Below are 21,002 nucleotides of genomic sequence, written 5' to 3' on the forward strand. Positions count from 1 at the left end.
ATAACTAACTCCCATCTTTTGGAATATATTTATCTCTGAGGTTCCATTGGACAGATGCAATCATAACTTGGTAACAATCTAACTTGGAATCACCAGTAAACATCCATAAAAGTATTCCATCAAATCAAGATGTCGACTCTAGATACATCACTGTGCGTCAAAGATTTCATTGCTGTCCGTTTGATTAGTGAGTTCACACAGTTAGAGTTTCCTCTCACGGACACTTGCTTAGAGTTTTGTATTCGCTGTTCTCGACATCGGTGTCATCATTCATAGTTTTATATCTATATGGTTAATCACACACGTGCCGTCGCTGCGTATGAATAACAGAATGCATCTGGCTTGCCAGTGCTCAGCTCTCACTTTGTTTACTCACTCAGTTGCTTAATCAACAGTGTTCTCATATCACAATATTCCGGCGCAGGAACAGATAGTTCCTAATTTCTGCTACTCATCAGATAGTTGTGGTAACTTAATTTTAAAATCATTTTAACGCTATTGTTTATTGCTTTCACAATTGCATCAAATCAGAGTTCATTAGCTTTCATCTGCTGGTTCAATGGTCTTCCTTAGTTATTCACAAATATCCCCTTTCTTCAAAATAAGCCTTCGCCGACTTGTCAGCAGAATTACTGATGTTACTGTTATCCATGCACAGGCTATTTTTTTTAGCTTTTCTTCTTCTAATGAGATATAAATTATGATATTCATTTTAGCAATAATAATAAAGATACGTTTCCGAGTAAACAATGCTGATAATTATTAACGAAATAAGTAATGTCAGACATGCCGTAGTAATAAATATGACACTTATCACCTCTGATCTTCGCGCAGCTCTCGTCTTCACGTTAACTTTCCACTCCTCTCATTCAATTGCTGTGAAGACAGAAAAAAAGAAATATGCTGAAACTTCTGGATGTAAAGACAAACATTTTAAACTGAACAGTATTTGGAAGTATTTAACTATGTGGCTCGACTAAACCATGGTTTCTGTATGATAGTAAATGTAGCTAGGCAAGAGACACTCTCAACCCAGGGGTCTTATTTTGGTTTTGACAATAAGTGTCATTTGGCCAGAGGGAGAGTTAGAGGTTGGATAAGTGAGCGGATTTAGTGAAGCACTGAAAGAGGTGCTTATTCGTTATTCTAACTTTCTCGCCTGTCAATATTTGTTTCTCACTTCGGAGCAAGGTAAGAATTTGAATGCTAATTAATTGTTACATTATACCTCTTATTCTACAATTAACAAATGCTGAAATTCTAACGAATGAGGAATGTAAAACTACTCGACAAAGTAGAATATCTATCCTATGGAATTTAGTAAATGTGCATAAGATTGAAGTGTTTGGTAAAACCGGAAGACCGGCCCTACAAACAGAAGAGGAATGACTGAATCTTGACAATGGAGAAGAAACAGTCCAGTACGTGAATTAGGAGAAGGAATGGGTCTTCCAGCCTTTCAATCCTCTTCCAACATCCAAACATGTTATGATTGATCTGACTGTAACATTAAATCCATATTTTCCCTCAGAATGCGACTTGTTTGATTCATGAAACATCTATATTTTTTTTAATTTTGGTGGGTATAAATGGATCCTGTAAATAGTGTACCCATAATATAATCCTCTCATTCAAAATTCTTGTTTCGAAAAATGTACGTGGCCGACATCTAATAGTTTTGCACACTCCCCAAATCAGATGAGCAGAACTACACAATGAACTCCAGATCCAGTCTCAACAATGTCACGCATAACTAAATCACGACTTCCCAAATTTGCAAATAATTCCCACCTTGACAAATTAAGATATACCCTTCGCTTACGTTAGCTGTCTGCTTTAACTACAGCATAACCGATTGTGAATCATGGAGAACATTCAGACAGTGCTGCATTTCACATCTCTCGGTACTTAGAAAGATTGCTTCATTTTGATTATCCAAGATAAATATTTTCATGTAAACCTGTACTGCTTTGTATTTGCTCGGAGACTGTTCGCTTTCTTCACCAAATTATAACTTCTTTTAACCAGAACAGAAATTTCCGAAAAAGGCAGTATCCATGAAGAAAATCAGTGTTAATATTTCCGTTCTGGTGACTCTTCTTCAGAACTGCTGGTAACTCGGAACATGCATGTTTTTAAGAAGTATGCACTATGTGGGAACGGGGGTTATTTTATTTTGAAATTGTAGGGATAGAGCCAAAGGAGAGAGAGGACAGTTGAACAGAATGGACAGTGAACAGGCTCCTTGAGTGAATAGCTGTTAATAGAGACTGTTAGTGCAGATAATGGGTTGCTGTTAATGTGCTGTGTGTATTCGTAGAATGAATCATCACAAGGGTGGATATGCAGGGCTGAGAGCAGTGACATAGCTGAGTTCAAGCACTAAAGCTATTGGACTCGACATTGAATCCTGAAACTGCAGTGTGGCCACGCAAAGAATGAGGTACATGTATTCCCCGTATCTTTTCAACTGTTCACGTCACGCCTATTCACTTTTACAAAAGACCTGAAATAATCGCTTTTTTTGCTAAAAGAAAGAGGGTTTTCACTTTTATGAAAAAGCTCGAACTGTGAGACGAGGGCCGCCGATTCTCTTCCCTGGAACTGTTCATAGATGTCACTCTTCCTCTCTCTCCTCCAACCAGGATGCTCTTCCTCCCACAATCCGATCTCCAATAACTCAGCCTAACATACCATCATCACCACCACTACTTGTCAGCTTTCTAGTGTGCTCTCTAGTCTTCACAATTCTGGTGAGTGAAGCCAAACTAAACGTACATTATTCGACTTTATATGGTCTGTATTATTAGCATATCATTCCTATTTTTAAAATATCTTAGTGTTATTTCTGGTTTTTGTGTGTCATTTAGTATGTTTCGATAGTTTTTTGAGATCTTGGAAAGCTCAATTTTTTTTTCATGTAAATTCATGATAACTGCTTCTTCACTCTGTGCCATTTTGGCAGACGCAAGGTTTCACAGGAACGCTCTACTTTCAGATAGCGCGGTTAACCTTTATCGTTCTTCCAGCTGACCTTCGCTGCAGCATTGCAACAAGCTTGACAATGAGGTATCGTCCAGGGAACAGGATGGCGTCTTGAAGTGGCAGGGAACTGAAAGCTTAGAGTCACTCTTGCGGACAGAACACAGGTGTAATGGTCACCTGGTCTTCCCATGGTCTCCCCAATGTAGAGGAAAACATAATATGAACAGTGACAACAGTTAACAAGAATATATGAAGTACAGGTAACGTACTGCTTCACGTGGAAGGCATGTTTGCACTCCTAAATGTTGAGGAGGGAACAGCTAAATGGACACCTGCCCACCTCGGGCGACTGCAGGGGAAGGTTCCGTGGGGCTGTGGGAGTGAAGAAACAATGTAATAGGATGGTCAGGAGGGACAGGAGTTCTCGGATGTTACGGTTTGAAGGACACAATAGAGAGTTAAATAACTTTAGGGTGTGAACTGTAAAATGTCCCATCGCTCAGCCCCACACAGCAGGCCTTGTGATCACATACTTTAGTATTACACAGAGCTAATTCAAAAATTACGCAACGCCAGCTTACAGTCCAGCAGTTTATTTGGGTATTTGGAAGCATGAGCTTGCCGTGGCCTACTCACCCATCAGATAGCTCTGAAGGAGGTTCATAAGACACAAAATATATAGTAAAAGATTGTACTTTTATGTAACTGATAAGAGAAAGTGAACAAACCCTGATTGCTAGTAATTTTCCCAGCGTTTAGAATGGGTAGCAGGATTCATCATGGCTGCAACTTGCAACCCTGCAATCCTTCAGCAAACCTGCAACCCACCCTAAAAGATGATAGACTCAACAGCAAACAAGTTTTATTCAACACATTGCATCAGTTTCATGAGGACTCAGTCCCTTATTACAAATTCTGTGTCCCATGATCCAGATCCACAGCTACCCAATGAATGAGCAGTGCTCCAAAAGCTAGTACTTCCAACAATCCTGCCTGACTATAATCTTGTGTTGTCCGACTTCACTCTTTCTGTCTGTCTGTCTCTGTCTGTCTCTGTCTATCTCCACGCCCCGCTGCCCCACACGCACGTGCACACGCAAATTTCCTGACTCATCCTTCCACGTCCTAATCCAGGTCATTTATAATAATGACAAGTAACAATGACCCCAAAATAAATCATTTCTGTTCGCCATAAGTAACTGAACTTCATGACGAATATTCCACATCAATAGCTACGCTCTATCTTCTTTCAGCTTGTAAATTTGTGATCCAAATCGCGAAATCACCCTCAATATCATGCCTTCGTATGGGGAACTATGGGAAACCTTATCAAACGCCTTACTGAAATCCACTTACACGACATCAATCAGGGAAAATCCAGGAAGTAAACACGTCGCTAAGAAAACGGTTTGGGAAAGACGGGTTCCATTTCTTGGGGTTTTGACATCGGATTTGGAAACGGGGAGTCTGTTCTGTTTTCAGCGTGTAGTAAATGGGATCCAAGTCAATGCGTTTGTTGACAGAGTTTTGTTGCCATGCCATGCTTCTCGGTATTCTCGTGTGTGTCGCTGTTTGTCTTGTCCTAGGATGAATGCGTTGTCCTACCCGAAGTGGTGTCCTTCCTCATCCATATGTACGGATATTAGTGAGAGTGGGTCATGTCATTTTGTAGATAGTTGATGTTCATGTATCCTGGTGGCTAGTTTTCTGGCCTGCTTGTCCAATGTAGTGTTTATTACATTTCTGTCTCTGACTCAGTCAATGGTTCCAGACTAAGGGACTCGCCACTTCGGGCTGATGTGAAAACGCTTTTAATGTCACATCTGCTGAACTGCTTGAAGTCTGTCCTGAAGTCGTCTGTGGAATGTCAATGAAAATATTCATGACAGATCATAATATTTTAAAGTTACGAGTGATATGGGAACTTTAGGGAAAAAGAAACGCTTTGGAATAAATTATCGATTAGAAAGGCAGAGCAGACTTGTTCAACAAATGTCCAACTTCAGTTCATATGTTGTATATGTCTCAGATATCATGGACTTTTTTCATGATAACATAAACGGAAATAAACTAACAATATTCTTGCCCATTAAAATAAGTTCAATGACTGACAATCTCCATGAGCTCAAAAAACTGTCTTAAGAGATATTTGATAAACAATGTTTGAAATATTGAGTTAGTGGACACGACAAATCCGAATGGACGACCTAGAATCGAATCAGCTCACCGTTTCTTAGTTTGGATATATCTTATTTCTGCTATTCTTCAAAATAAAACATTACCACACAGGTTTTGGCTATTTATATGAAGTGACGATTTGGGCTATGCTTTGTTTTCATGATATTAATGTGTATAATTAAATAGTTTCTTCCCTTTTACTGTATGGGATGTATTATTCCTGCTGTTTCGTCTGTGGCCAACCCTTCTTAGAAGTGACATCGTCTTCCCCTGCTCCAACCATCTTCTCAGCTTTCATCATCGTTCAGACACTGAAGTACAGATAGCATTCAGAAAAATCTTCTCAGCACTCTCTTCAGTGGAAGGCCATAATTTCAATTTTCACTTGACAAAATTGCACACAATGCTTCAGTTTTGAACTGATCAAATGTTTGTGCGGTAGCAGCAGACCATTGCGACTCTTGCATTCAATGTCAGGCGTTAAACAAAAGACATATTTCACATGCCTAAATGATCAACTTATTCAACAGCCTTCATGCATTCAGCGATCTATGTACTGGCAGACCAATGTTGCTCTGTTCTGCTGTACCTTTCATTGTCCTTTCGTTTAAAATGTACTCCCTTGCCTTTATACAAATAACAAAAGAGAAGTGCATCTAACGGCTATCCAAGCTTGTGACAAACATCATGTCCTAAATGAACGAAAGAAAACTCTGTCCTTGATCAGTATGTATCCCTGTAATGCCTCCCTATTCGTACAACCACACAGATGCCTCGTAAATATCGCCAACATGCCTGCTCGCACGACACCTTCCAAGCTCTCTCTTTCACATTTAAACTGTGTGAAACTACAAACCTGGAAAAAAAACGCCTAGCTGCCCATCTTATCCATGACAAAATTTGTACAAAAAGCCTTGGGATTGGTCATGATCCTGCTTGCTAAAGACACTTCATGTTGCATTTCAGCCTTCTTAATTCTGCATTTCATTTCCTTCCTAAAGTCTCTATCGTCCTCAAGGGCTTCGTCAATTTGTCGGATCTCGGACGTAAAGTATGCGTCTTCTTTATTTTCCTTTTGACTATACTTACTATTTCCCTTGGAATCCAAGGGTCTTGAATCCTGTCACTCCTATCCTTCAATAAATATTGCAGGTACATGTATATGCTGCACTTTAATCAACTGATCAATAAAAGCCGTCCACGAACCAGTCGCAAGTGTGCAAATATCTGTTCCGAATCTACATCCTCGAGTTCATTTTTCGTTTGAATGTTATTTTCCCTTGCTCAATTATGAACAATTTGAATCTTCTCGCGTCACTGACTCTTTCTGGGTTGAATTCCGTTTCCCACAAATTTTCTTATTTGAACAATCTATTGATATCCTCCTGCAGTTTTCTGTTATTCTCCATCTTTTTTTGTTCTGTAAAACGTTTTCATCTTCCCTACAAATGTCTTCATTGTAACTGCTATATTAGAACATATCTAAAAAGGACAATGGACCCAGCAGCATGCTCCTGAACTCTCCGCTTGTGCAGATCCAAATAGAGGCATGTTCTTGAATGATGGTAATCGTAACAGTCAGGAAGATCTTTGATTTGTGACATAGTATATTGTGGAGAATTCTAAACACAATAAAAATGAACACGTGCACGAGGCTGCAGAGTTATTATCTGTGGTCTGCCTTTGTAGTCGAATTATTTATATCACTTATTTAATTTAGTTCCTGTTCAATAATGACCACCCGTATGTTCATGTTCAGAATGAATCAATGGTCACGTTGGTGAGCAATAGAAGGCGATGTACAAATACACACCATTGCGACATGTTGTTATTGTTTAACTTTGCTGCGTTATTTTCCTTTGCAAGTTGAACACTTCCTTCTGCGTTTGGATAGAAACTGACTCGTTCAGCGAGGAATAGTGACAGAAACTTTACTTTTCTCACTTATCAGCTGGTATTTCCACTTCGGATATTACAGGAAGTATTCTGTGCAACATAACTTTGAAAAAAAAAACAGTGATACAATGTTCTTTCATCTCAGTCGTGAAGGTTGTGAGTTTCCAGTTCGATTTTTAAATGGCCATTCAAGTGCTCGCAGAAGCATGATCCATTTCTCAGTATCTATCTCAGCAGTCTTAGTAATTGTTGAAAACATTTGAAGAGCTAAGATCATTTAAAATTCAACCTGCGTTTGTGCCATTCCACTCCTTCACCATTGAATGCCTGATTTCCCACTATCGTTCTGGTAAATCAACTGCTTTTTCAAATTGACATGGATTGCCACGTACCCACTCCTCAATTTCCTGATTTCAAAAGTCAATGGTAGGGCTGCGCCATCATTACCTCTACCTTGCAGATTAAGCCACACTTCATTCTTTGTATGCCTGTCGGCCAACTGCAGATGACATTCCGCCTGAAATAAGTTGATGCTTTTTGGATGTTAGACTGAGGAAGGGCAACATCAACTGAGTGTTCAGTATGAAACTGGATGCAATAATGAAGAAGGTTTCTTTTGGGGTCTGGGATTCTTTCAGTAGTGGAGAGCGTTAAATGAATAAAAAGCCGTTTTCATTGATTCGTCGCTGCATTGGGGAAATGTCAGTTGTTTTTTTTTGCAGAAACAGGCAATGGAGAACTCAGCTAGCAAGGATATACAGGCTTCAATAGATGAAGATGCAAATTACAGAACCTGTTAAACTCAATCCCCAGAGATAATGAATTATTTCAGCGTTACCCGGCGAGCTATCCAAATTTGAAACAAACTGTGTGAAATGATTTTGCAAGATATGTCTGTAAGTTTAATTGCTCAATTGGGGGTGTGGAAGCCTTATTTAGAATTAGTCACATCATGTTAAACCGAAACCTAAATTACATTTTTTTTAAATCCTGAAAGTAGAAATTTATAAAGTGCCAGTTGAGACTTCAAATGTTGTGCTGTGTAAAAATAACATAACCTAGATCTGAAAGTTGAAAAGAAACTCTAGCCCCAGAGATACATGTGCTTTCTTTGGCGATATTTGTGAGGAACAGAGCATGCATGTGCGAGAGTGAGTACGACTGTGAGGGTACATGTGAGAGTTTGTGGATGAGTTTATTTTAAATGAGAGATTGTATTTCAAAGTGTATGAGAGGTACTTGTTCGCTTGTGTCATTCTGTCAGATGATGAGTAGTTCCCTCCAAACTTGCATCTGCGTGAGAGTGTGTGTGTGTGCAAACATGTGCGAGTGACTGCAAGTGTGTGAGTACATGCAGAATGTTTGTGTATGTGGACGTTTGTGCATGTGAGAGACTTAATGAGTGTGTGCCATTATTTATATATTTCTATGTCTATGTGTGTGAAGAAGATCTCCAAATGAATGCTATTATCTTTAATGACACGGGATTCTAACTAAGAGTGAGTCCCAGCGCTTCCACAGATACATAATAAAATGTCCCGGCCATGAACGGAAGTGAACCGTTTATCATCCGAAATATTGACTGCACCGTCGTCTTAAATTCCCAGTGCTATAAACTCCACCTTCCTAGGGCCATAACGTTAAGTAATTTCTCGCTTTTTTGGACAGAAGCATTCGAAGTGTTTTTTTCCATTCTCGCTATAAGTACGACTCACCTTTCGTCATGTTATATTCCAATTGCAATTCTGAAAGAGTATTCATAAGATGGCGACATAAAATTCGGCGGTACAATTGATGTAGCAAGCTCAGCTGCATTCAGTACCTCATATTCTTTTATTATCATATTTAGTCAGAAGATTGCCCTGCCTCATTGATAATGGCAATGTAGGTTTGATGAGAATTGTGATTCTTAACAGATCACCAAGTTATTTTTCAAATATCTGCTGAACATAGACATGTATTTACTGTATATTCCATCTGGCAAATACTTCTCCACTCAGTGAATCTGTCCACATCTATTTGCAGTCGCTTTGGTCGTACCCGAAGTTATCTCAAAAAAGTGGCCTCGTCATTGATGATGGAGTCACGACATCTGTTCCCTTTGTCTAAATCACTGATATTGATTGTACAGTACAGCGGCTTCATGTCTGACTGTTCTGACAGACTCACTAATGCCAATAAACTAATATGTGAATGAAAAATGTAACCATCCACTATCCAATGTTCTATTCAAGCGTTGTGTAAGAAAACAGTTGGATAAATGTGACAACTCGCCTCAACTCAGCTGGTTTGATCAAGTTTAAAACAAGACTGTTGCAAGAAAAAATAGGTAGTTTTGGTAAAGCCAAATGCTAACCAGTGAGCAGGGCATATATTGAGCAAATTCTAGTGAATCGCACTGTTGATGACCCTGAAAAGATCATTTTTGATAATTAAGTGCAAACTACTGCAGTGATTACTAATTGGTTTGGACGTATCCTGCTTGAAAGACAAATGATATAACCAGGAAATTTCCTCCATTCTTATGTAGATGTCAGTGTTGTAGATGGAAAAAATATTTTGTTTGGGACAAGTCAGTTTTTGGAGTCTTTACTACCATTGGCAGAATACTTTGATGGCTAATTTACTTTGCAACCTTCATTATAACGAGATGTGATATGGAGTGAATGGAATTGAATGCGTACTGGCAGGGTCTCTGAAGCAGTCATTATATTATGACGTGGTATATTTCCGACATTGCCGAATTTATGGTTAGGATTTCTTACATTTAGTGAACACTGGCTTGTTTTCAAGGCATCGAACCCAGACTATGATCTGAGTACATTAATTGAACAATTGTAAATAGTGTTCGTGATAATGTAACCTGAGATTCTCACAGGAGGATTTATGGATGTATAAGTGGACGATGACTTCTACTGCCTCAGCCGTGCACAACTCTTTTAGTCGCGAAAGATTTTCGAGGTATAACAGAAAATGGGTCAAGCTGCAATTCTGTTGATGAAAGAAATTGACTATCGAGTTTGGCAGCCATTGGTGTGCCTGGTGAGTTGCATCATTCTCTATTATTTTCGGATGTGAACTGCTTGTTCTTTCATCTCATTCGAAATGTAGAATAATAGAAGAAATTTTTACGAATGCGCAAATACTAGTTCCAAAAATTGACCTTGGTGGAGAAATGTTGACAGCATTTGTGAAAACAGAAGCAGCGTCAATTTTTCAGGACTCGTGAGTCTTTGCAGCAATATCTGTTTAGGTTTAAGATTTCTACGTTCTACACTTCTTTGTTTTATTTGAACTGTTATCAGTTATTTGTATTATTTAGCCATGCCTTTCTTGAAGTTTACTCGTAATTTAATTACACTATATGGCAATCCACTCGACATTTTAGCAGAACAGTTTGAGCCATTTTTTTAACTCAGTTCCACTTGAAGGGTCATGTTTGAAACAGGTTTGAAAACTACTCATTATAAGTAGGTTTCACAGTGAATTGGTTTAACAAATCAAATCCCAACATGGTATTTTGTGTTACCGCATAAAGAGGGGACATTCCATGCACAGTTATATCCATTACAATCTTAAGGAGAAAAATGAAATATTACCATATGTTTTAATTCTTTACAGCGAACCTGCTGACTATTGTGGTTCCTTTCCGAGGAAACTGCGCTCTTTCCAAGTTTATCTCTGTCTACATGGTGGCCATGGCACAGCAGATCTGCTGGACATGCTCAATAATGTATTAATATACTATATTTTCAGTTACTACTTGCCAACCCCATTCCTCTCGCAGACCTCAGTTTGTAAATCCATTATATACATGGCAGGAGTTACTCTTGATTGTTCCGTTTGGTTCATTGTTTCCTTTACTTTTGATTGATGTGTGGTGATCTGCTGCCGAAAGTTTAAGATGAGGTACTGCACTGAAAGAATACAGTCGTGGTTATTACAATTCTCATTCACCTCGCATTTTTGAAAGACGTCTCAATTTTGCTTGCATTCCATTCTGAGATATCGATTAATAAAATACAGTGGGGATGCCTGGAAAAGGCATCTTTCTTCTCCTCAGATTTTGGTGCATCTTTTGTTTGGTTTCACAGCGCTTCCCTCATTTGGTCCTGTTTCATTTTGATTACCACGTTTAACTCTTCAACCATCAGAAAGATTGTATTGAGCAATCGAGCCAGAAGAAGAATTCAAAGACATAGTGAAAATCAGAGTGATGCCAAGATGCAGAACCGAAAGAACTCCATCAGCTTGCTCTTCGCTATTTCAAGCAGTTTCCTTTTGTTATGGTTGACACATGCCGTGACATTCGTAAAAACCAAACTGACAAACACTACTTAAGTTGCAGCTCTCCTGGGATATTTTAGCTCTTCTCTGAACCCGTGGATTTATGCAGAGACCCAAAAGGTATCCAGGTGACAAGTGGAAAATTCATTATTTTTGCCCCGTACGTTATTTGTCAGATTCATTAGAAAATCAGGACAAAAAGACACGAAAATATTGAAATCAACTTCCTCGAAAATAAGCTTAGATTTCAAGGCATTTCCATTATTGAAGTGACTTCTTCACTGTGTGGTGTCAATCAGAACACGATTTTGTGAATTTTTCTCGTAATGTACAGATTCACTTTGTTTTTGAATTAATTTTACGTATGAGGCAAGATGCCATGTGGACAGAGTCAGGCAATTAAAACCAGCAGAGAAAGATAGGGTGCTGGCAGCAGCAAAACAAGTACCTCGAGTCAGAAGTGTCATTGTCCTGGCAGAGTTAGCAGAACTGGGATTCAAATGAATTTGCGTAATATTCGCAGAAATAATATATGAAGCAACAACCGAAATAAGCAATGAAAGAGAATCTATTCAAAAGTGATTTCACAGTGTAAATGTTCAGGGTATTTTTCAGTTCCTTGGCAAGACAAAGACAGAGTCTCAGAACAATGGGGTGATAATTTAAGACTGAGCTGAGGAGGGATTCCTTCTCTCAGATATGAGGCTTTGATTTAATTTGATTTGAGTTATTGTCGCGTGTACCTACATACAGTGAAAGCTTTGCTTGTGAACAGTGCAGTCAGATCATTGGAAACAAGGACACGGAGATCAAAGATGAGAAAAGAACTTCGGCAGAGGAAGACATGCAGGTTGTACTACACAGGACGTGCGTGAGGCAAAGTAAAGTTGAACAAGATCAACATGAATTGAATTTAGAAAGTTTTTTCGTCAGTGAAATAACGGCAGGGAAGGAACGTATCTTGAATATGCCAATGCGTATGTTCAAATCTGAATCTCCTTCGAATAGAGAGCTGGGGGAGGGGGAGTTCCTTGAATATTACTTGCGGTGTGACTTCCGATCAGTAGTGAAATCGTGCTTAATAGGAGAAAGCAGGCAAGTGGCCATGAGGAATTTTAGCCGATTGAATGTAAAGGCTAGCTCGAAAAACTGAACAAACTATCCTCATTCGTATATCTTCAGGCCTTATAATCTTCTAAATTACTAATGTTCTGCGGTTATGAGTTAGAACCTCACCACACAACATGCCGAAGTCTGAGCACAATCAATATATGGAAAGAAACGCTGACATCAATAAATATAACTTTGCAACATATCTCGTTGTTCCAATTTGAGTGGTTAATCATCATATCGGATCGAATAACATTTATGCTCCGGTTGCTACGTGTGACAGTATCCTGACTTGTGATAGATCTAATTCCAGAGTGTCCATTGATGTTCTACCCACATCCAACATATTTTGTCCAACACTTCTGTCCACATCCGTCCTGCCTGTATCATTTTCAATGATGCCTAATTTCAATTGCGAGTAATAAAAGAACTTGCTTGTCAATTATTTGTCTAAGTTCACTCAATTTCTCTTGTCAATGTTGGTTGGGGTTCGTTCTACTCCCTCATCGTCCATGGTTGAGGGTCGTGTCAGATACCTTGATCTTTGCAAATTCTTGTTGTGAAGCGGGCATCATCCGTACTTACTCTAAATCAAATGGCAGGCATAAAGTGAAGCGGAAATTGCGCTATGTGATGGGGCAGTATAAACTTGCAGATTTATATGATGTTTCTGTGGTTGATTCCCATCATTGTCCATTTCACCGATATACAGTTTGAGCGAAATGTTTGTTTTGTAGTTTGGGAATATGGATTCAAAGGCAAATTACAGAGCACATACTTGCACGAAATTAAATTTTCATTATCTTAAGTCTCCTGCCCCGTGGATTTGGGATTATAACTATGCTCATCTTTCCGCTCAAACCCGACAAGAGATTTTCAATATGAGTTATTATTCATACATTTTGCATTTATGATTGTAATGTAGTTTCGGAGAATGTTCTTTTCTTTCATAAGCAAATCCTTTCCTTCTACAAGAGGGCCCTGGGCTTATCAAACATCTTCAAAGTTATCGTCTAACTTTAATGTTGCTATCTTCAATTGAGCACTGTCATTTCAACCCTTATTCGAGCTCTCAATGGAAAGTCATCAAGATTCCCCTTAGTCTAAGTTGTTTGTGTCAGTTGCATGATGTGAATTCAGTCAAGTACCACTCTCTATGGATCCGGTCGAGTTTTGTGTCACATCTGTTCTGCTGACCAGAGCTCACATGTGTGACGTAATTGCTCATGTCGAAACTTCACGGTATCCATTCGATTGATTGATATGGTGTGTGTTTCCATCACAGCTACCCAGCTGATCTGTATCTCTATTGCTTTCTAAACCAGCACGCATGATTCTTTTGAACTTGCCCTGCTCACACCGTTTAACCTTCCATTTTTGTTAAGAGCAATTCCATACTTTTATTTACATCGTGTTTACCTAAAGAATAAACGATTAGCGTTCCTGGATTAACTCCTGATACAATTGTGTTTGATATCTCACTCTTTTTCCGTGGAAGCTTTGGTGTCCAGATGGCCCCTGTGCCAAATGCATCTTTCTGGAGTACAACGTTGGTTAACATCCGATACCGTGTCTGCGTGGGTTTCCTCCGGGTGCTCCGGTTTCCTCCCACAGTCCAAAGATGTGCAGGTCAGGTGAATTGGCAATGCTAAATTGCCCGTAGTGTTAGGTAAGGGGTAAATATAGGGGTATGGGTGGGTTGCGCTTCGGCGGGTCGGTGTGGACTTGTTGGGCCGAAGGGCCTGTTTCCACACTGTAAATAATCTAAACTAATCTAAACACATCGAGTTGAAATTGCCACTCAATTCTACAGCATTCAGATGAACGAGATATCAGCATACTTCACATTATTTTACAGTATCTCCACCTTGATCAGCAAGACAATTTTATTAACAAGTCTCTCTTTACATTTTAATTCTGTCGGGGTTGGAAGACGGAAGAGACGATATGACATGCTCGTGGTAGGGACAAAACCACACATACTTTCATTTTATTGACGCCCACATATGAGGATAATATGCCACATACTGCTACCTTCGCCATTGCTAATTCAACACTTCGCTGTCACAGGTACAAATAGTCCTTTCAGAAACGTGGATGTAAACTACTGTACACTCATTATACCTTTTCTCAGATACACTGAGAGCCATGCATTCAAAATCTTTTGTCATTACTCCTGTTTTTGACTGCTGGAATGCATGCCAAATTCCATGCATTGTATATTGCCCCATAATCCACAAAACTGCTGATGTCCCGTTTGAGAATCAAATGTACTTCTTCATTCATTCTTTCAACAACTATTCTCCGAGCCCTTATACTAACAACACACTCCACAGTCGTTGCGGCCAGAGAGTCAGAAAATCATGGAGTCACACAGCACGGAAAGAGTTCCTTTGGCCCAAGCTGATCCATGTGGATCAAAACATCCTTCTACGCTTTTCCAATTTCCCGGAATTTGGTCTATATCATTCTAATCCCTCTCTATCTATCTTTTAAATTCACTCAATGTTCACATCAGTCACTTCTTCTGTGAGCTCTGTCCACATGTGTACCATCTCTGTGGAAAAAAAAGTTTGCTCTCAGTTTCCCTTTTATTCTCACCACTCTAACCTTCGACTCATGCGCTCCAGTTCGCAATTCTGCAATCCTCAAAAAGGACTTGAATCCATTTACCCTATTCTTTATGAAGTTCAGCCCCATCGTCAGTCTTCCATGTTCTAAAAAAAGACTCCTGGCTTGCCCAAACACTCCCTCCAACACAGACCATTGAATTCACGCACCATCCTTGTAAAACTCTTCTGCTCCCTTTGCAGTTTAATAGCATCCTCGCTGGAACAAGATGTTCACAACTGAAAACAATATTCCATCTGCGATCTCACCAGCATCCGATATAACTGTGAGATAACATCCCAACTTGAACCCTTAATGTACTGATTGATGAATGCCAGTGTGCCAAAAGCTCCTTCACTGCCATGTTTCCCTGTGATTCCATTCACAGAGCCCTTTCCCTCTGATGTCTGTTCCTGACGGGAATCCAATTACTGAATGGATCTGTCAGTCAACTCACATGAGTCAGGATTTGGATTTTAAAAGTGGAACTGTGACTATTGTATATATTAATTAGATGAAGTTATATGAAATGTGGAATAAATGGATTTTGATCATCTTGTGAGTCTAGCATAGCCACTGACTCTCTTCCTCCATGAACCCCATGAAAAGTTGTTACACGACGAAAGTCCTCACTGCTTTGAAGTTATGCAGTTAATTTGGATAAAGATATGGTTGGTGGAGAGTAAACAGGGTCATTTTTTGTGGGACGAGCTGGGACGGGTGATGTGATAAGAAGGTCGCTGATAAAGGTGCTGTTATTTGCAATCGACTTAAATGACTTAAATAAATGCAGCAAGTGTTATGTCTTCAGGTTCACTAACAAGAACGCGTTAGGCGGGACATAAAACTAAGGAGAAGGCTCGAGAGTCTGCATACAGATATGGGCATGTTCATGAATTGGGCAATCTATTTGCAGATGGAATACATGGTACAGAAATGTAAGTCACATTAGTCGTAAAAATAGGTAGAAAGAATTTTGCTGTTTTAACTTTTAACAAATCACAAAATCTTAGCACATAAGATTGAAGGATTAGCATCGTAAGAGGAGTGAATTTTAGTTCCCAGCAGCGATTTACACAATATCTCAGTGAAAGTGCATGATCCTCGGTCACTGCTCAGTCCACATACCAGACGCAGTGACATTGTTTCCCTATGTCAGGGCAGTTTTTTGCCTGGATATTATGACAATACAATATGAGTATACTAACTATAACAGGATTTGCTACATCCTATCATATCATATGTGGAGCTGTCAGTATTATATGAATTATGTTCAGAATACTGGGAGATGAAACATAATGTGATTCGGAGTTGTTGGAACAAAAGAAACACTGCAGATTTTTTCGTAGATTATGAGAAATCATTGAGCATTAAAATCCGGGGATTAGAGTGTCCTTGTGCAAAGATCCGCAAGTTAAGATGACGGCGCTGCCAATGAGATGGACAGATAATATTATGCCGGTTACTGCCAGGAGACTGTTCCGAACGTGAGGGAGTCTCGTAGGAGAATGACATTGCATCAAATGTTCCTATTCTCTGAAATGATTTGTGTCATTTGGAGTTTTCCTGACATGTACAGTCCAACCGTCACACAAAGGCACAGGCACATACTAACTCGACTTCTCACAATCAAGTTCTCACTTAAGTGCACACAGATGATCCCACACAAAAGGGCTTACATTTACAAACATATCCACACATGCACTCACACACTATCACTCACGCATTCACTTTCACACAAGATGCTAGGGAACTTTAAACATTATATCGATCCAGTGATTGTTATGGAATATTTAAACTTGTGATATTACTTCACAATAAATTACATTAAGAGTCATCTGAGATATCATTTTAACCCTGAATTAGGAATGGTAATTTGCCACAGTGATATCTGTCCAATTCTGCCATTCTCCTCCCAAAATGTATGCGTGTGATCTCTCAACAAAAAAAAGTGTCTTAATGATTTCCCTATTTTCATTACAAAATAAAGAATCTGGTCCTGAATGTCGATTGATCTTTGAGAGAGACGGTCTTAGATGCATGGCTCTTTCGTGCTGTTCCACAAGTGGAAACATTTTTTTTCTCCACGTTCGCCATTAAAAGTATCTTACATAATTGAGAAAAAAAATCTGTCAGTTCATTCTTTATTTTTCTCTCGTTCAGCAAATTAGGCTGCTGTTTAAAAAACTTCAATAATAAATACTTTTTTGGCTGCAGTGTCGCCAATTCCAACGGATTCTGACTCCTTTAAAATGGTGTTTGGAAAAAGGACACACAGTAAATTTGGACAAGGTGTAAAGCTCTGAAAATAAGCTAATGCTCTCAGCACTGATAAGATCAACACTGCATGTTAATTGAGCCCGTATTTTCTTCTATCTGATCATTACGGGCTTACTACCATGCGCGAGGACCAAACAGATTTTCTACCTTGAAAATAATGCACACGTTTATTGCAGACTTATCTAAGTTGAAAAGGGTAGTGCTGGAAAAACACAGCAGGCCGGGCAGCATCCGAGGATCAGGAGAATCGACGTTTCGGGCATAAGCCCTTCTTCAGGAATGAGGTTGGTGTGCCAATCGGGCTGAGATAAAAGATAGGTGTGAGCGAATTTGGGGGAGGGGCGCTGGGAATAAGATAGGTGGAAGGAGGTGAGGGGTAAGGTGATAGCAGGACAGGGGGTGGGGGCGGAGAGGTCGGGAAGAAGATGCAGGTCAAGAGGGCGGTGCTGAATCCTGGGATTGTGAATAAGATAAGGTGGGGGAGGGGAAATGAGGAAGCTGGAGCAATCTACATTCATCGTGTGTGGTTGGAGGGTGCCTAGGTGGAAGATGGGGTGCTCTTTCTCCAAGCGTCATGTGGCCAGTGTCTGGCGATGGAGGGGGCACAACGACCTGCATGTCATTGGCGGAGTTGGAGGGGCAGTTAAAGCGTTCAGCCACGGGGCGTTTGGGTTGGTTGGTGCGGGTGTCCGAGAGGTGTTCCCTGAAACGTTCCGCAAGTATGTGGCCTGTCTCCCCAATGAAGAGACCACATCGGGTGCAGCGGATACAGTAAATGATTTGTGTGGAGTTGAAGGTGAATTTGCGATGGATATGGAAGGAGACGATGGTTTGGTGGTGGGGTCGTGGTCAAGGGGGCAGGAGGAGAAGGTGTCCGCGAGTTGGCGTCTAGCTTCAGTGGTGTACAGATTAGTGCACTAAACTACCACTGTGCCTCGCTTGAGGTGCCAATCTTTACAATGCTGAAGCTAGACGCCAACTTGCGGACACCTCCTCCTACTGCCCACTTGACCATGACCGCACCTCCCACCACCAAACCATCATCTCCCAGACCATCCATAACCTCATCACCTCAGGAGATCTCCCATCCACCGCCTCCAACCTTATAGTCCCACAACCCCGATCCGCCCGATTCTACCTCCTGCCCAAAATCCACAAACCCGACTGCCCCGGCCAATCCATTGTCTCAGCCTGCTCCTGCCCCACCGAACTCATCTCTACATACCTCGACACTGTCCTGTCCCCCTTAGTCCAAGAATTCCCCACCTACGTTCAGGACACCACTCACGCCCTCCACCTCCTCCATGATTATCGCTTCCCCGGCCCCCAACGTCTTATCTTCACAATAGACATCCAGTCCCTATACACTTTCATTCGCCATCACGAAGGTCTCCAAGCCCTCCGCTTCTTCCTCTCCCGCCGACCCAACCAGTACCCATCCACTGACACCCTCCTTCGACTAACTGACTAACTGGTCCTCACTCTTAACAACTTCGCCTTCCAATCCTCCCACTTCCTCCAAACCAAAGGAGTAGCCATGGGCACCCGCGTGGTCCCCAGCTATGCCTGCCTCTTCGTCGGATATGTGGCACAGTCCATCTTCGGCAGTTACATTGGCACCACCACCTTTTCCTCCACTACATCGATGACTGTATCGGCGCTACCTCGTGCTCCCGCGACGAGGTTGAACAGTTCATCCACTTTACTAACACCTTCCACCCCGACCTCAAATTTACCTGGACCGTCTTAGACTCCTCCCTCCCCTTCCTAGACCTCTCCATTTCTATCTCCGGCGAACGACTCAACACAGACATTTACTACAAACTGACTGACTACCACAGCTACCTCGATTACACCTCCTCCCACCCTGCCCCCTGTAAAAACGCCATTCCATATTCCCAATTCGTTCGCCTCTGCTGCATTTGCTCCCAGGAGGACCAATTCCACTACCAAACAAGGCAATTGGCCTCCTTCATCAAAGACCGCAATTTCCCCTCCGCCGTGGTCGACGATGCTCTCCACCGTGTCTCCTCCACTTCCGGCACCACCGCCCTTTAACCCCGCCCCTCTAATCGCCACCAGGACAGAACCCTTCTAGTCCTCACCTTCCACCCCACCAAGCTCCGGATACATCGTATCATCCTCCGTCATTTCCGCCACCTCCAAACAGACCCCAACACAAGGGATATATTTCCCTCCCTAACCCCTATCAGCGTTCCGGAGAGACCACTCCTTCCGCGATTCCCTCATCAGGTCCACACCCACCACCAATCCAACCTCCACTCCCAGCACCTTCCCCTACAACCGCAAGAAGTTCAAGACTTGCGCCCACACCACCCACCACCTCCTTGCAAGGCCCCAATGGATCCTTCCATATCCATCGCAAGTTCACGTTCACCTCCACACAAATCATTTACTGTATCCGCTGTACCCGATTTGGTCTCCTCTATATTGGGGAGACAGGCCGCCTACTTGCGGAACGTTTCAGGGAACCCCTCTGGGACACCCACACCAACCAACCCAACTGCCCCGTGGCTGAACACTTTAACTCCCACTCTCGCCCCGCCAAGGGCATGCAGGTCCTTGGCCTCCTCCAGCACCAGACCCTGGCCACACGACTGCTGGAGGTAGAGGCCTCATCTTCCGCCTATGAACCCTCCAACCACACGGGATGAATGTAAATTTATTCAGCTTCCTCATTTCCCCTCCCCCCACTTATCTCAGTCCCAACCCTCGGATTCAGCAATGCCCTCTTGACCTGCAATCTTCTTCCCGACCTCTCTGCCCCCACCTCCTCTCCGGGCTATCACCTTCACCTTCATGTCCTTCCACCTATCTTATTCCCAGCGCCCCTCCCCCAAATTCCCTCCCCCCGACCTTTTATCTCAGCCCACTTGGCATATGAGCCTCATTCCTGAAGAAGGGCTTATGCCCAAAAAGGCGATTCTCCTGCTCCTCGGATGCCGCCTGGCCTGCTGTGTTTTTTCAGCATCACACTTTTCAACTCTGGTCTCCAGCACCTGCAGTCCTCAGTTTCTCCTAGTTCATACTTATCCAATCGATTATGCTGAGTGTATGAAATGAACAATACAGATGATGCCACCCCAAACGTCCTGACAGAGTGGTAACCAAGAGCACGTCTATCTGAAATGACTGTTCCAAAACCAGAATGAGTGAATCCATGAGCAATCACTGACCACCTGATTGCAACGTGTTCCTCAGAAAAGCTGTTCTCACAATTTCTCCTGTAAACTTAACTGATCGCTTTCCGTCATTTGACCATAAATATCTCTCTTGATAAAATGTCTCACTGCTCACCAGACCTGTATGCACATAAGAAATCATACATTGGGTATGTCAAACCACGATTTAATTACTTAATATCCACCAACACCTCCCAGCTGAACACAGTCTTGTCCTTAAGCGGGTACCTCACAGAATTAATCGCTTCCCTACCTCATATACATTGGCATCATGTACTGCAGAAGCAGGTGTCCATATGAATCATGTGTCCATCAGGAAAAAGTCGCCACTTACTGATCGAGCGATTCAGACCAATGTCTCATTCATGAATCCATTAATCTACTGAGAGACCAGTCTCAGCCAGCTCCATTGGGACACCACATCCCAGTGTAAAACGGTGCGTATAGTATCTT

At 41.5% G+C, this 21,002-nt stretch overlaps 1 pseudogene; it reads left to right on the plus strand.

Annotated features, from left to right (window-relative positions):
- LOC148138143 (uncharacterized) overlaps positions 1 to 21,002 on the plus strand; it is a 56,777-nt pseudogene that overhangs the window by 8,057 nt on the left and 27,718 nt on the right.

The sequence above is a fragment of the Chiloscyllium plagiosum genome, unplaced genomic scaffold (assembly GCF_037043375.1).
Source record: "Chiloscyllium plagiosum isolate Xiang-an unplaced genomic scaffold, Cpla_swu_hap1 HiC_scaffold_41, whole genome shotgun sequence".
In the NCBI taxonomy this organism is placed as follows: Eukaryota; Metazoa; Chordata; class Chondrichthyes; order Orectolobiformes; family Hemiscylliidae; genus Chiloscyllium; species Chiloscyllium plagiosum.